This window comes from Pongo abelii, chromosome 13 (assembly GCF_028885655.2).
Source record: "Pongo abelii isolate AG06213 chromosome 13, NHGRI_mPonAbe1-v2.0_pri, whole genome shotgun sequence".
Taxonomy (NCBI): Eukaryota; Metazoa; Chordata; class Mammalia; order Primates; family Hominidae; genus Pongo; species Pongo abelii.
Genome location: NC_071998.2, coordinates 64,449,707 through 64,466,885, shown reverse-complemented (window position 1 = coordinate 64,466,885; position 17,179 = coordinate 64,449,707). Strand labels below are relative to the sequence as shown.

The window sequence follows — 17,179 nt, the reverse complement described above, 5'->3', positions numbered from 1 at the left end:
TGGGTGAATGGCTTGAGATGAATTTGCCTTATTGAGTAGAAATCTATATTTAACACTAGATAATACACTAGCAAATTAAACACACAAGCACACACATGTGCATACAAATAGACACACAAAACAACATAAAACCAAAAATTATTGGCCTAATCAATCAGAAATATTAAACTGTGCAAACTAGAGTATGTGTAAGAATATAGACACAACTCTAATTCTATGATATAGTAAGTGGCAATGTGTATTTAGAGGAAAAACATTTGACTTTTCAGTACGAAAGAATTGTAATATAAACTATGGCTTTGCTAAGATTTTTTTTTTTAACTTAACTTTTTTGAACCTCCATAATCTCACTTGTGAAATTGGCAAATAATACTCATTCTGCAAAATTATTGTAACAGTTAAATTAAAAGAGACATGAAAGTTCCAAGTGCAATGCTTAAAACATGAGCCTTCAGAAACAATAGCTATTTGCTATGGAGAATGATATGAGAAAAGAAAAAGAAACAACAGTTATGATTCATTTGCCAAAGCCCATTCACAGGAAGAGTCACTGCATGGCTTAAGTAATTGCTGACAGAATGATTACTTTAGTAAAATAAAGACCTTTTTTATTCCTGTTATGTCTGTCCCTTTTTAAATTTCACAAATAGCAGAGTCACGTATGGCAAGCCAAAAAAAAATCAGACAAAACACACACAATCCACTTTACATCGTGTAATTAATTGCTCAGCAGTTTCAAACCAAAGAATAGAATGAGATCTAAGAATTGTGCTCTTTATTTCACTCTTTCGGGAGTTACAGATAATTTTTAGCTAGTAAGAATTTTATTTGTTTTTCTTTTTTCCAAAAATAGTGGCTACCAGGTGAAGAGGTTTACAGATAGTTGACAGTTAATAACTAATAAGTTAGAAATCTTAAGTAAGTAAACAAAAAAAGATGACTCTTCAAAGTTTCTATAGAAAGTAAATTATATATGTATAAATTAATTTCAAAATAAAATTAGTAAATTAACAAGTAACATAACTAAGAAAAAGCCTAGTTATAATTTGAGAAGTCATCTTCCCTAATTCCAATCTAATTGCCATTTTCCTTCAGAGTGTAACAGAGATTTTGTAGGCAGAGGAACACACTAGTACTAAATTGACACGTTTCAATACCTCCAGAAAAAAAAAGTAGCCACTATTAATTCTCCACATAAAGCCACATTTCATTTGGCTATGTGCTATTGGCCATTTGATATGGCTCTAAGAAAAGATCAGGGAGAAATGTACCTCTTTGAAAATTTCAGCAAGATGAGAAGAAATCCAATAGGATTTCTCTCTGCTCACATTCCCTCTTCTGGAAAGAAATAAAAAGTGGCCAAACACTTTCTGCCTTTGCATGATCTCTCGTTAAGATGAGCTAGCAAATCTAGCTATAAATGTATTTCTGTTAGTGTGCCACCAACACCCCTTTCCAAATGACAGATGAAGCAACTCCAGTCCTGGGAGTCACTGTCTCAGACTAAGAAAGATCCCCGTCTCGGGACAAAGGGTTGGAAGCAGCATAGTTAATATCATTTTATGTTTTCAGGTTGCCCAATTAATAAAAAAAGAGCTTGTGGTATCTTGGACAAATTTCTCACTTGGGGTACCTTGAAATTTAGCCATAATTGTGATTAATAAAAAAAACAAAAACCAAGGCAGAGAAAAAAGCTATCACCAAATTTGGCAGATTCTGAGATGAGAAATCAGCCTAATAATTTATTATTAATTCAACAATTAAAATTAAAATAATAATACAATATCTAGATTGTGAAATTATTTCCCAATTAAGAAGACAGTGAAGGAAACTATTGAGATGAACACACAGTTTTATACTAAAGAGAAAAGGTTGTTCTGCAACTTGTTAGCCCTGTGACCAGGTACTTAAATGTCTTTATGCATGTCATCCTCATCTAGAATATGAGGATAGGAATGGCAATACCTACCTCATATTCTTTCTGTGATGATTAAGTGAAGTCCATGTAAAATCATTTGATAAAGTCTGGAACACAGAGAAATCACAAATAATAAATATTAGCTCTCACTATTATTATTGCACAGACGTTGAAATAAAGTAACCTGGAATAAAACGTTAAAAATGTTAATGTTGCACAAGAGTATTGGATGATATAGAAAATAGTTATACTATAATGTCAATATAGGAGAAGCATGATCAGAAAATGTGTATTCAGTATAACTTTCATTTTAGCACTGAATATAAATGCAATAAAATATTATCAACGATTATTTCTGGGTATTGAAAATATTGGCAGATTTGGCCTTCTTTATGCTTTATTAGATATTCCAAATTTTCTTCAGCTGTTTATAATTCTTTCTCAATTAGAAAACAAAGTAGACAGTGGGTGTTTATATTTAAAAGCACTCATTCATTATCAAAGCAAACGAGATTATAGTACAACTATAATTTCCATCTCCTCAAGATTTCTCAGGCAAAGAAAGGAAAAGGGAATGCAGAGAAAGATGGAAAGAAAATGCTCATTCTTGTATTTCTACTAAGGTGAAGACATTCCAGAGCCCAATGAAGAAAGAATAATCAGAATATTATTTGAAAGGTTTTTGTTCTTCTCTTAAAAATAAGGAATGCAAGCTCATTGGATAACAATGTAAATATAATATATATTACTTACATGTTATTATATATTATTTATGTATTATATAAATATAATATCAAAAATAATATAAAATAAGTCATTCCCAAGAATGAGTATTTATTGTGGGCCTTTGGGTACTGAGTATTGTGAATTATTGACCCCTTTTTCAAGGGTCATACAATTAAATCTATATAATAATTGTTTTTTTATATTTGTATTTTTTTTATTGATTCCTTGAATCATTCCTTTAGAATACATTTGTTGATGGTCTACTGAATTTGAGGTATTTTTCTAAAAGCTAAAGGTACATAAAGAATTAAAACATGATCCTTATTCTCAAAACGCTCAGGCAAGCTATATGGTTAATGACCGCTCCAGGCATTCAGTGGAAAGGACACAGGAGGAGTGCCACTAGGGGAAAACATCATGGGAAAGGGAATATTTCGGGTATCTGTTTATAATTTACCAAGGGAGGAAAACTATCACCTTACTTAATACTATCCAATCCAAGATGTTTAAAGAAACTTTAAAAAATGACAGTGGTTTAAAGATATTAAAGGTGTTATATGTGCCATATGGAAGCATGAATTATAAGACTTGTATCTAGTTCTTCTTCTACATAAGTGTGTGTTTGTAGGCAAGTCACTTTACGAGTAATACTTTCTTTTTGTCTAGACTATGAACTTTAAAGCATAAGACCCACAAGGGCAAGTTTATCCACGAAGTGTGTTTGTATTAATTATGATGCATTTAGCTCTAAATAACAAACAATCTAAATCAAACTAAAACATCAAAGCAAATTTGGGGTTCACAGAATTGAAAAATGCAAGACCTCAGGCAGGGTTTGATCAGGGTTATCATTAAATTTTTCATGGGTTTTCTAATCTTTTTTTTTTTTATGGATGTTGGTTTCAACACACATTTCTCATAGCAGTGGCAGGCTATCAACAGCAACTACTACTTCTAATTGTTTCCTTGTTTCCATACATGTCCAGAAAGAGAGAGGACAAAGAGAAAGAGAGAAAGAGTGACAGACAGAGAGAGATAGAGAGAGAAAGAATGAAGAGAAGGTATGTTCTTTCCTGCAGTCGTCACACAAAATAATTGGACTTTTTACTAATTGAGTCATTTCTGAACCAATTCCTGTAGATAGGTTAATGCCACGTGATGATTGGCCTAGGCTTTGATTAACTGGACCTATCACTGTGTCAACATAGAATTCCTGTGATTGGATTAAGTCCCTAGGCCTGAAAGTAGGAATGCTATGGAAGAGGAAGGCAGGAGAGTGAGTCAGAGAGATGCTATGACACAGGTGTTAAGGGACAAAGACAGCATCTCCTTTGCTCTGTTTTCATATCATTTCATTGAAAGTTACCAAATAATTTGAATTTGTATATACTTTCTTTCATTCAAAATAGCTTTCAGAAAACAACACAAAAATTTCATCATAAGCACAGGAACTTCTGATGTTATCTCCATTTTTGATGAAATTGACACCGAAGTCAGAGGCAAAAAGTTGTGTTCAGAGCCTGGTACTACTTGAATTTCACAATAGCATGGGTCTTCTTGAAACATCAGGGGGCACTTTGAGGGATTGATAAGATTTTCAAAATGTTACGTTAATTCCACCAAGATGAGAAGCTGGAAAAACAGTCTAAGTGCTGACATTACTATTTACTTTTATTTTAAGTAACATAGAGTAGAATTACTTCACATAATACTTTGAAATATTCTGTGGATAAAATTTTTCACCAGTTTCTTTTAACTTAAAGATACAATTAAAGGCAGTAGAAAAAAAATGACTTCGTGCTGACACTGTATGGTGTTCCCCCAACTTTTTCTATATTTTAAGTGCATTTCCTCTTTATGTTATTGTTTTTAATACAGGCCATAAACTATTTCATGTCTTACAGAAGAACAACATAGGTTCAGGACTGAGACAGCATTTTCTGGGTGTGACAGATTTGCTCATTGTCATAGGGAGTGCAGTAACCTTATCAATCACAAATTTATTTTGTGATTCTTTAGACTGAGTCTTGGTGTACCCTACTTAATGAGTTATAAAAATTGAATGAGATGATGTCCATGAATATACTTATCAGTTCCTGACTCCGACCCTCCCTCCCTCTTTTCTTCCCTCCTTGCTTCCTCGCCTCCTTCCCTTCCCATTCTCACCTCTCCCTTTCTTATTCTCTTCTCTAAAATTAATATTTAAATCATTAAGCTGTAATGCAACTGCAGAAACATATAAACTGCTTGTAATAGAACTAAACTATTGATGACCCAATATTAACTATTGTTCAAGTATGTTTCGGAAGAATTTTGCCCCCTCACTGTGATCTTTGTCCACTGGAGTTGCTGCACTGATTATGCTACATTAAATGGCAAAGAAGTCTTTCAAGATGGTATTACACTTGCTCTTCAACTGACTTTAAAATAAGGAGATTATCCTGGTTGTTAGAGTGGGCCCCTTGTAATCACAGGAGTCCTTGTAAGTGGAAAAGGAAAGCAGGGAAGACTATTAGAGGGGTGTGGCTTGAGAAGAACTTGACCAGCTGGTTACTGGCTTTAAAGATTTAAAAGAGGGCCGAAAACTAGGAATGTAAGTGACCTTTAGGAACTGAGAATGATCCTCATCCGACAGGTATTTTAGTCCTACAATCACAAGGAACTAAATTCTGCCAATACCTGAATAAGCAAGAAAAACAATTCTCCCCTAGAGCTTCCAGAAGGGAATGTAGCCCTGCTGAGACCTTGGTTTTAGCCTGGTGAGACACATGTCTGTCTTCTCACCTATAGAAAATAATGCACGTTGTGTTGTGCCATGAAGTTTATATGACGGCAGCAATAGAAAATGAATCCACTAACCTACTCACATACTTCAAAATGATTGGATACTCAACACCAGACTCAAAAAATAGAGGTGAGAGGTGGGGTAGAAGAGAAGATACCTGTTTATTAAGTGCGTTGGATGGAAAAAGAAGTCTTGACCCATAGCTTCATTTTCTCCTGGACCACAGCAGTGTTAGTCCATTTGTGTTGCTATTCAGGAATACCTGAGACTGGGTAATTTGTAAAGCAAAATAGTTTATTTGGCTCGTGGTTCTGCAGGATGTACATGAAGCATAGTGCCAGCAGCTGCTTCTGATGAAGGCCTCAGGAAGCTTACAGTCATAGTAGAAGTTGAAAGGGAGCCAGCATCACATGGCAAGCGAGGGAGCAAGAGAGATGCCAGACCCTTTTAAACAACTAGCTTTCTATGAGCTCACAGAATAAGAGCTCACTCATTACCATGGGGAAGTCAAGCCAAACCATTCACGAGGGCTTCACTCCCATGAGCCAAACACCTCCCACCAGGCCCCACCTCTAACATTGGAGGTCACGTTTCAACATGAGATATGAAGGAAACAAAACATCCAAACCATATCAACAGCTAATCTGTATCAGAGTACTGTCCTGTTTAAGGGTACAGATTCTGTTGAAAGCTATGGGGAATATTTGGGTCTCAAAGTATAAACTGAGTAATCAATGTACACACTGCTCAGCCTGCAGGAGGGCTCTCTCCTCTAGTAATGTTCTCTCCTCGTCCACCACTCTCCTAGACAGAACCAGAAGTTGCTCAGAAAGGCTCTGTCTAGGCCAAACTTATGAGAAGCAGCAGCTGATTGCTCACTGGTGTGTTTTTTTTCTTAAGACCTATGAGCACTACTCCAATTATTATCGACTATACAAACTTAGTTTGCTTAAAAGAAAATGTTAATTATTGCTACAAATTTAAAGGGAAAAAAAGTTTATGGTGAAGAAAGCAGTGACCAGCATAACATGCTCACTTTTGCTTTTCATAAGCAAAGGCCATTCATAAATAGGCTGACATTTGCTAACTTTTCTTCATTTTCTAAAGTCTTATAGTCAAAGAACTAAATAAAATAAAATAAAATAAACAACTCCTGTCTTTCCAGAGATATCTGTCAACTCAGATCAATCCAACAAATGTTTATTGGATACCTAGTATTAAAATGGTTTTAAAAATATTATAATAATAACCATCACTTATTGACTACCATGTACTGTTTTAATAGGTTTATATTTAAAATTTCATAATGATCTCATATAACAGACATAATTATTAGTTCTATTTGATAGGCTGGGAAGGCAAGACATTGCAACAATATGTTAAATATGCTGAGAGATCCAGAATGAGTAAGACTCTCCTTCTACCCTCAGAAAAACTATAATCCCAGAGAGAGAATCAGCCAATAATATAGTACTGTCATAATATATACTGAAGCCAGAATTGGGGTTATTTAGTTTTTATAAATGGATAGAGGTGATGCCTGCATAGCAGGGCACGAATGGCTTTATGGATTGAGTGGCATCTGCAAAGTTTCTGGAAGAATATTGTTATTGGCTCTATTTACTGAGCAATTAACAAGCACCAGGCTCTGCATATATCTTGTCTGTAATCATTATAATTGTACTCATAAGAAGGGTATTATTATTCCTATTTTATAGATGAAGAAATCTATTCAGATAATTCATACTTGAGCATGCCTCAGAATTATATCAAATGCTTACTAAAGCAGATTTCTGGTATCTACTTACAGAGATTTTTATTTAGTAGGTCTGAAGTGGAGCTGGAGATTTTGCATTTCCACTGTGTTCCCTGGTAATGCTGATGTTACTAGTCTCAGATCACACCTTTGGAAGCGCTGGTTTAAGTTATTTGACCCAAGTTTTACATGGTTAGTTAGCAGCAGGATTAGGACTTGAGATTTGAATGCAGGTCTTGCAGGGCTGTCTGCCTGAGTCAAAAGCCTGCATGCTTGCCGTTGAAGTTCTACATCCTGTAAGTTTATTTGGTGAATAAATGCATTATGTCAGTTCACTTGTCTAGTACTCATCTTCTCCCACTCTTTCTCCCCCAAATTAATGCAACCTGTTTTTTTTTCTGTGGCTTAGGAAAATCATTTGCTTGCTTTGCAGTTATGCATTTTCTAGAACAGCTCAAGAGAGACACTCAGAATAACTCAGTATTTATCAGAAAGTGACATCTACAAAAACGACCTCAAATGAAAATTAAAGATTACCATTTAAACTATAAATTCATCTTTGATAGCATCTATATTTCAATAACAAACACCCATTTTAATCCTGCTGTGTACTCTACATTTGTACATTGATTTATTAAGGTTTCCAAACCCCCACACATTTGCACTAATTTCCTTGGTCCTCACTGTAACTCTGTGCACATTTTCAGTACAATTTTTGCATCACTTTTCACACAGGAAGCACAACATCAAAAAGTGAAGTGGCTTCCTCAAGGTCCATTGGCTGATAATTTCAAGACTTGTTGGTCTTTTTTTTATTATTTTTCTTTTATGAGACAGTGTCTTGCTTTGTCACCAAGGCTGGAGTGCAGTGGCATGGTTTCAGCTTACTACAACACCCACCTCCCAGGTTTGAGTGATTCTCCTGCCTCAGCTCCTGAGTAGCTGGGATTACAGGCACCTGCCACCTCACCTGACTGATTTTTGTATTTTTTCTCGAGGTGGGATTTCACCATGTTGGCCAGGCTGGTCTCGAACTCCTGACCTCAGGAGATCCATCCGCCTTGGCCTCCCAAAGTGTTGGGATTACAGATGTGAACCACTGTGCCCGGCCCACTTGTTGGTCTTCTGAATTTCCTTGTAGTACCTATTCTCGCTGGTGAACAAAGCATTCAAATGTATCTTTAAGAATGATTTAAAGCAATAAGGCTTTCTGATAACAGATAGTTTTTTATTTAAAATATGATTATCCTTCATTGCTGAAACAATTCCGTAATAAGGAATTAAAAACTGGAGTTTTTATTAGAGGAAGCAGAGGAAGTCAAATTTTCAGTTTTAATCTGATTGCCGACATTAATACAGAGGACTGTATATAGGAAAGGCAAGTGAAAATTCAGTATTAACTTCATTTTTTCAGTATACATATACCTCTAATAATTTCATGTATATGACTAGAGATTTAATGGATCTTCTGTCCAGAATGATGATTACTCTTTTATGAAATAATCTAGAACACAAGTATCCTGAAAGACTATCGTTTTCACTTGCATTGAGTAGGGAAACTCAATTCTACCTCTTGCAAGCCTTTAGCACTAAGAGGAGCAAAGTTGGTAAAGTGATACTCCTTCCTTTATATGGTAATTGAAGAAATTTCTGTTATTGAGCCTTCCTAGACTTAACTGCATTACCCTAGGGCACTTAAAGAAAGAAGTCCCTAATGCAGCAGGAGATCCTAAAAGTAGAACAAAAATTTCATAGTCTTTTATATCAAGAGGGACCTCTGTTTTGTGCCTGAGGTCCATTCAAATCTAAATCCGCTCAGCCCCCTATTTCACACTTATAAAAACCAAGCTTTTGAACATATTTTACTTCTCCTATTTGCCTCTGAGGAACTATCACAAAATGAACCACATGTTTAACATGGCAAATTATGTTACTTATATAATAGGATTCTTGAAAACCTGAAGCACTGGGTATTGAAAGAAACCACAGACGGGGAAGATTGTGGTGGAACTTATTACCTAAGGTTTTTTTAGCCTGAGCTTTGGGGAAGCAACAACAGTGATGTATCTAGTCCTCCGTGCTTTGCAGCAAAGGTAAGTTAACTCAGTGTAGGAAAAGGGGTCAAGCTTTTTCTGTAGCAAATAGACAAAGTTGAAAGCAACAAAGGCTTGCAAGTGGTGGTCCCAAGCACTATCCAAAGAGCAAGCCCCTTGTGTACACTGTGGAGAGGTCTGAGGTCACACGTTGGTTCTTTTAGCAACCTCTTGCATGGAGGAAAGAGCATGGTCACAGACTTCATCTTCAAATGCAGGGCTGATGACGCACATTGCCAAGGTCCTGCTCCTCACACCTGAACAGATGACAGGATTTACATTTCTCTGTTCACCAAGTTGTTGATCTCCTATGAGTAGCACAGTCAGAGGCATCTTTTTTGTTCTATATTGGGAAAAATACATCACTATAGCTGAGCTTAGAGAATCCTAAAGATAAAAGTGCATCCCAAAGCTAAATTTCAAAACTTATTTTGTATCTGGAATCAAGGTGTTTAAGTAACAGGAATACATGCTTGTACAAAAATTCATTTTACTAATGTTCATCGAGACTCTAATGACAACAGTTTCACATCTTAATAGCTGCAGTTGCACAGCACAGAAGCTTAGTATTTCATTTTTTCTCAATTAGCCTTCCCCAAAGATGCTGAATATTCAGCATAATTATTTTAGGGCCCCAAAAATTGTCTTCAGTTTTAACAGTAATGGCACCCTATGGTTAATTACTTAGGGTGATAAGACCTGAAAGAGTTTGGTGGGGTTTTTTTTTTCCATTTACTGTACACTTTTGAAACCAAGTAAAGCAAATTGTGTGTAATATAGTTAAAGGAAAGTGTCAGAAGTTTAGAATACAAGTTTGCATAGTTTTTGCTTAAAAATGTGATTATCCAAATGAAGTAATGGTTTATTTTTGCTTTATTCTTTCTTTAAACATGTATTGCATATCATCTAAAGTGGGTCCTGTCAAAGAGACAAAACTGTAAACCCTGACATAAAGCAGTTGCCCATCTAGTTGGAAATACTAGCAACAAACTTTGAGGTACAGAGACTCTGCCCAGAAAAATGCCTGGCAAATTGTAAGATCTTAATAAGCAGGTGTTTAATGAATGAATATTTAATAAAAATAATGTAGATAAATAATAAATAAATAAAACATAGGCAAATGGTTGCACCAATAAATATTACACGATTGTGTCATAGGTGTTAGAGAGAGAAACATGAATTCGAAAAGTTTGAGAAGGCCTATTTGAGCCTGTTTGCTTATCTGTAAAATGTCTATTTATATCAGCTTGATGAGAGGATAAAATGAATTAATTGAGATCATCTGTGATATTACTTTGTAAAACACAAGTTTATCCACAATAATAGAACATTGTATTTCATAAGGAAAAAATGGAACTCAGCCTCAAATAGCGAGCATGATTCAGCTGGCCAAGAATGCAGTAAACGCACATTTCTATGGCTGAAGAAAAGAGCAAGGCATGTCTAGGAGACCACAGATGACCAGTATACTTGGCTAGGTTTATATGTTGAGTTCAGAATTGAAATTTCAAAGGCAAACTGTTGTTAGAAGGATAGAAAGTTAGCATTTAATCTTATAGCGACTCAGTGAAGATTTTCACATTGGCAAACAGCTTGATAAACCTGATGTTTTAACAGTAAAATCTGAATAGGCAGAATTGCAATAGGGTGGTAAATAGGAAGAACTGCAAATAAAGAGAGGTTAAAGTCTGGAAATCCACCAGAAGACTGTTAACTCCGTTGAAATGATATTTACTTGAACTCAGTAAGACAAGACATGAACCTGGAGTAGGTAAGCACTTATGGTGATCAATACATCCATTGCATAATATATAATAGGCAGAAGGCATAATAAGTTCATTGCAATTGGTGTTTCTTCACATTTAAGGAATTAGGAATTAGCCTTTTTTGTGGGGTATGTAACCACATAATTATCAAGACTCTATTCCATTTATTTTCAGATAGAAACTCCTTCCGGTTTTTACTCTCTTCCCATTAAACTTGCCTAAATGATCATATTTCACCATTTTTAAAAAGTCTGATTGTTATCAATTACTTAAAATGGATGTTTAATATTGATTGGTGATATATCTCAGGTCAACTGGTGATTGATCAGGCATAATTTCAAAGACAAATAGCAAGCAAAAGTCCTCACTGGGTTGTCTCTGAAAATATTTTACAGAGATATTCTACAAAAGTTGTCAGTAACATGTAAGATATAGAAAGTAAAATGAATATACACTGTTTCTTAGCATGCACATTTCGCTAGGTGATAGATTAAATGTCTGTAATTAACAATAGGAAACAATTTGTTCTAACATCCTAAAACTTTTCATTCTATTTTTTTATTCAGGAAGATAAATCACATGCAAATTCTGTTATTAACACTTTCTGTGTAAGAAAAAAATCTTTGAAAATGTGATTTTTATCAGATCTTTGTCATATTTTTCTTCTGAGGACCTATAGGAATAATATAGAAATACACACACACACACACACACACACACACACACGGACACAGACACACACACACATAAAGAAACATTTTATTAGTGCCTGACTAAATTTGATTACTGAAAAGTACATAATTTTAAATATTTTTTGGCATATTTGAGAATTGTACATTATAGGCCTTCCAGAAAGGTAGAGAAGGTGCAGGTGCATTTCTTAAAAGAAAGTAACTTCTAAAAGTGAATCCATGAACCAGAGAAGGAAAACACAGTTGAAAACAAATGCATGAGAATAATAGACTCAAGAATCTGCTGGATAATACTGTGAATTTATGCTATAGATCATCTCTAATATGGACATGGATGACTTTTCTCAATACTGATTATACTATGGGAAAGGTATAAATACATAAAAGCTATGAGGAGTGGAGGAGCATAGGCTTCAAACTCAGACATCTGCTGAAGTCTCATTTTGCTGAAAGTAGAGAATAGATAGTATTCATCAATTGCCTTCTGACTTTTTTTTTCAAAAGTTTTAGGCAGCAAATGAGGAGAAATTATATTTAATTCTTTCAAAAGGATAGACTTTGTTGATGATTAAAACTGTTTGAAAGGATAAAAGTAATTGGCCACAACTTTTTAGAATTTGATGACCCAGAGAAGGAACATACTGTGTGGGTGCAATCAGCTGCTTACAAGTAGAAGAAAGTGCTATTTAGTATACAATGAATTCTCTACTTGATTAGTGAACACTCTTTGAGAGATTGTATTTTATCTGAAAAATGGAAATAATGAGTTATTACTTTATAATCTCTGCACTTCGTTGAGCTGAGCCCCCTATACATTGAAGTGCCTTTAGTGAAATTTTCTAGACTTCCTTTAGTGCCTAGGACCAACCAACAGTGCCACCCTTGAAGAGTGCCCTGAGCCCAGAACCAATATCCTGTGGGTCTTGGTCACTGGAAGTGCTATTGACAAAATTTTCTAAATTACCCTCTGGCACCTGGGATCAGACAGAGATGGCAATGGTGGGCTGTTCTGAACTAGTTATAGCCCCGCCCCTTTCCTCTCTTCTGTCACACCACCCACCACAGATGCGGTTTATCACATGCCCCTCAAAGCTCCAAGACACATGCCCATGGTCATCTTTGGGCCCTGTACTTTAGTTCCCAGAAGGCAGCCTTGCAAACAAATCACTTCCACCAGCCAGCACAGTATTCCTTTCATGGCATCATTTAAAAGTGGGCTGTCAAAATGCAGCATGCACATTGATTTGGGTTACACAAATTGTGTATGTATATATATATATATACATATATATATATGCAAGGTTCCACACAAAATACCCACAGCCCTGCAAATCCCATTGGCCTTATTATTATTACTATTCAGAAATACAATTTTAAAATCATACAATTTTAAAATCATCTAGAATCATGGTTTTATAATCTTTTTGTTTTAACAGTCATCTATAAAATTTAAAACTCCAGTGACTGACATCAGGCAGCAAACTATACTTCCTCAAGAAAAGATATTTGGAAATTGATAATTTACTGCTATAAAAGTAGTAAGTATGATTTCTCAGAAAAGTTACATTCCTTTAAATTAAATATATTTTTGCTGCATGGAAAACTCAATATTTGGCCTTTTTTCCTCCACAATTCACCCTGAACTCACAAAATCTCTCACAGCCTGGCATACCTGCTCTTAAGAAAACCTAAGAAAAATGTCCAGAACTATACAGAAAACATAGTAATACTTCAGTCTCCATAGGGGATCATTGCAGGACCTCTCACAAATACCAAAATCTGTGACTATTCAAGCCTTTGATATAAAGTAGTGTCATATCCGCATATAACCTATATACATCTTGCCTTATACTTTAAATCATCTGTAGGTTACTAAAAATAACTTATACAATGTAAATGCTGTGTACATAGTTGTTATACTCTATTATTTAGGGAATAATGGCAAGAAAAAAGTCTGTATGTGTTCAATTCAGATGCATTTTTTTAAACAAATATTTCTGATTTGCAGTTGTTTGAATCCACAGATGATGAACCCACAGATAGAGAGGGCTAACTGTCCAAACTCAGAGAAGAGGGAGGCACAGAGCTGGTGTCTATATAGAAGCACTACCACATATCTTAGTCCTTGAAAATGCCAGGAATTCCACCTTTTCCTTTTTGTACCAAGCAACCACCAAGTATAGTCCACCCTTGTTTTATTTCTTTTCTCCTCACTATCCTCTTCCAACCACAAGCACAACCACAGTTTTAGAGGTCACATTTAGAAGCACAATAGAAAATGGCCCTGTATAAATGTGAGAATCTGAGAGCTCCAGGTGTACACCATTTTGCGGCTATTGTACATCGGGACTGGAGTCAAAGGATAAGGCATGATTTCAGTAAAGAAGATATTTTTCTCTACGGAATACTCTATTGAGAAATTGACTATATTTTGAAAAGGAAAGAATGACTACAAATGAACATACTAGATAATGATTGTAATTAATTTAGTAATAATAAAACAGGAAGAAGACTTTGTTCATGGAAGTTTCTGAAAGCCCATATATAAATCAAAACTACATTATTACTAAATCTCAGATCTCTCAATACTTTATCTTATTAATATGATGATTGTTATAGGTTACTTAAAAACAAGTTTCATTTTTCTGTTTCTTCATTAGAGTTCTAGTTGCCCAAAATATTTGATGTGAGTTGAAAGAAAAATCTAATTAGTGCCTGATATACAAAATAGGCAGATAGAAGTTGGCAGATGTTGATCAATTGGTTTATCTGATGTTATCAATGAAAGGAAAATTGCATACAAGAGGAAAAAAACTAAGACTACCTATCAATGGAAAGTTTAGAGGAAAGAGATGGAGAGGTCTGTATCTTATTTTATTTTTATTTTTACTTTAATTTTTAATCTTTATGGGTGCATAATAGTTGTATATAGTTCTGGATTACGTGATATATTTTTATACAGGCATGCAATGCATAATAATGACATCAGGGTATGCAGAGTATGTATCATCTCAAGCATGTGTCCTTTGTCTTATAAATAATCCAATTATACTCTTTTAGTTATTTCAAATTGTACAATTACTTTTTTTAAAAATTGTGGTCACACTGTCGTGCTAGCAAATACTAGGTCTTACTCATTCTTTCTAATTATTTTTTTGTACTCATTAACTATCCACACTTCCCCCTCACCACCCCACCTCCCACCCCTGCCACTACCCTTCCCAGCCTCTGGTAACCATTCTTCTACTCTCTATCTCCATGAGTTTAATTGTTTTAATTTTTGGCTCCCACAAATAAGTGAGAACAAACAAAGTTTGTCTTTCTGTGCCTGACCTATTTCACTTAACACAATGACCTCAAGTTCTATCCATGTTGTTGCAAATGATCAGATCTTATTCTTTTTCATGGCTGAGTAATACTCCATTGTGTAGATGTACCATATTTTCTTTATCCATTCATATGTTGATTGACAATTAGGTTACTTACAAGTCTTGGCTATTGTGAATGGTGCTGCAATAAACATGGGAGTACAGATATCTCTTTGATATACTGGCTTCCATTCTTTTGGGTATATGCCTAGTAGTGGGATTGCTGGATCATATGGCAGCCCTACTTTTAGTTTTAAGGAATCTCCAAACTGTTCTCCATAAAGAACAGTGGGGTTGTACTAATTTACATTACAACAAATAGTGTATGAGGGGTCCCTTTTCTCCACATCCTCACTAGCATTTGTTATTGCCTGACTTTTGGATAAAAGCCATTTTAACTAGGGTGAGATATCTCACTGGAGTTTTCATTTGCATTTCTCTGATGATCAATGATGTTGAATACCTTTTCATATATCTGTTTGCCATTTGTATGTCTTCTTTTGAGAACTGTCTAATCAGGTCTTTTGCCTATTTTTTAATAGGGTTATTAAACAACTCTTATTGAGTTGTTTGAATTCCTTATATATTTTGGTTATTAAATCATTGTCAGGCGGGTAGTTTGCAAATATTTTCTCCCATTCTGTGCATTGTCTCTTTGCTTTGTTGATCATTTCCTTTGCTGTGCAAAATATTTTTAACTTGAAGTCACTGAATTTATCCATTTTTGCTTTTGTTGTCTATGCTTGAGTAGAGTATTACTTAAGAACATTTTCCCAGTCAATGTCCTGGAGAGTTTCCCCAGGGTTTTTCTGTAGTTGTTTCATAATTTGAGTCTTAGATTTAAGTCTTTAATCTGTTGAGATTTGATTTTTGTATAATACAAGAGATAGGAGTTTAGTTTCATTTTTTTGCATGTGGATTTTTAGTTTTCCCAGCACCATTTATTGAAGACACTGTCCTTTCTCCAGTGTACGCTCTTGGTGCAATTGTCAAAAATGAGTTCACTGTGGGTGTGAGGATTTTTTTCGGCGTTCTTTATTAATTGGTCTATGTGTCTGTTTTTATGCTAGTTCCATAAATGCTGTTTTGATTACAATAACTTTGTAGTATAATTTGATCTCAGGTAATGTGATTCCTCCAGTTTTTTTCTTTTTGTGTAGAATAGTTTTGGCTCTTTGGTTTTTTTGTGGTTTCATATAAATTTTAGAATTGTTTTCTCTATTTCTGTGAAGAATGTCATTGGTATTTTGATAGGGATTGCATTAAATCCATAAATTGCCTTGGGTAGTGTGGACATTTTGACAATATGACTCTTCCAATCCATAAACATAAAGTATTTTTTAAATTTTTTGTGTGTCCTTCAATTTCTTGAAGTTTTATAGTTTTCACTGTACAAATGTTTCACTTCTTTGGTTAAGTTAATTCATAGGTACTTAATTTTATTTGTAGCTGTTGTAGATGGGATTACTCTAAATGCTGATTTTTGTATGTTGATTTTATATCCTGCAACATTACAGAATTTGTTTACCAGTTCTAATAATTTTTTGATGGAATCTTTAGGTTTTTCCAAATATAACATCATATCATGGCAAACAAGGATAATTTGACTTATTCTTTTCCAATTTTGATGGCTTTTATATTTTTCTCTTGTATGATTGCTCTAGCTTGGACTTTCAGAACTCTGTTGAATAACTGCAGTGACAGTGACCACCTTTGTCATGTTCCAGATCTTAAAGAAAAAGCTTTCAGTTTTTCCCTGTTCAGTATGATACTAGCCATGAGTCTGTCTTATGTTGCTTTCATTATGTTAGGGTATGTTCCTTCTATACTCAGTTTTCTGAGAGTTTTTATCATAAAAGGATGTTGAATTTTAACAAATGCTTTTACGGAATCCATTAAAATGATCTTAAAGTTTTTGTCCTTCATTCTGTTGATACGATGTATCATAGTAATTGATTTTCACATTTTGAACCATCCTTGCATCCCTGGAATAAATCCCACTTGGTCATAATGAAGAATCCTTTTCATGTGTTGTTAAATTCAGTGTACTAATATTATATTGAGGATTTTTTGCC

The 17,179-nt window shown here is 34.7% G+C and overlaps 1 long non-coding RNA gene across 1 annotated transcript in view; it reads right to left on the bottom strand.

Moving 5' to 3' along the window:
* The window catches only part of LOC129047872 (uncharacterized), a 184,043-nt gene that overhangs the window by 70,648 nt on the left and 96,216 nt on the right, over positions 1-17,179 (bottom strand). The window contains exons 3-4 of the long non-coding RNA XR_008509726.2: positions 7,238-7,479; positions 1,970-2,025 (exon numbers count right to left, since the gene is read on the bottom strand). This is a non-coding gene — a long non-coding RNA (uncharacterized LOC129047872). The remainder of the gene's footprint in view (positions 1-1,969; positions 2,026-7,237; positions 7,480-17,179) is intronic.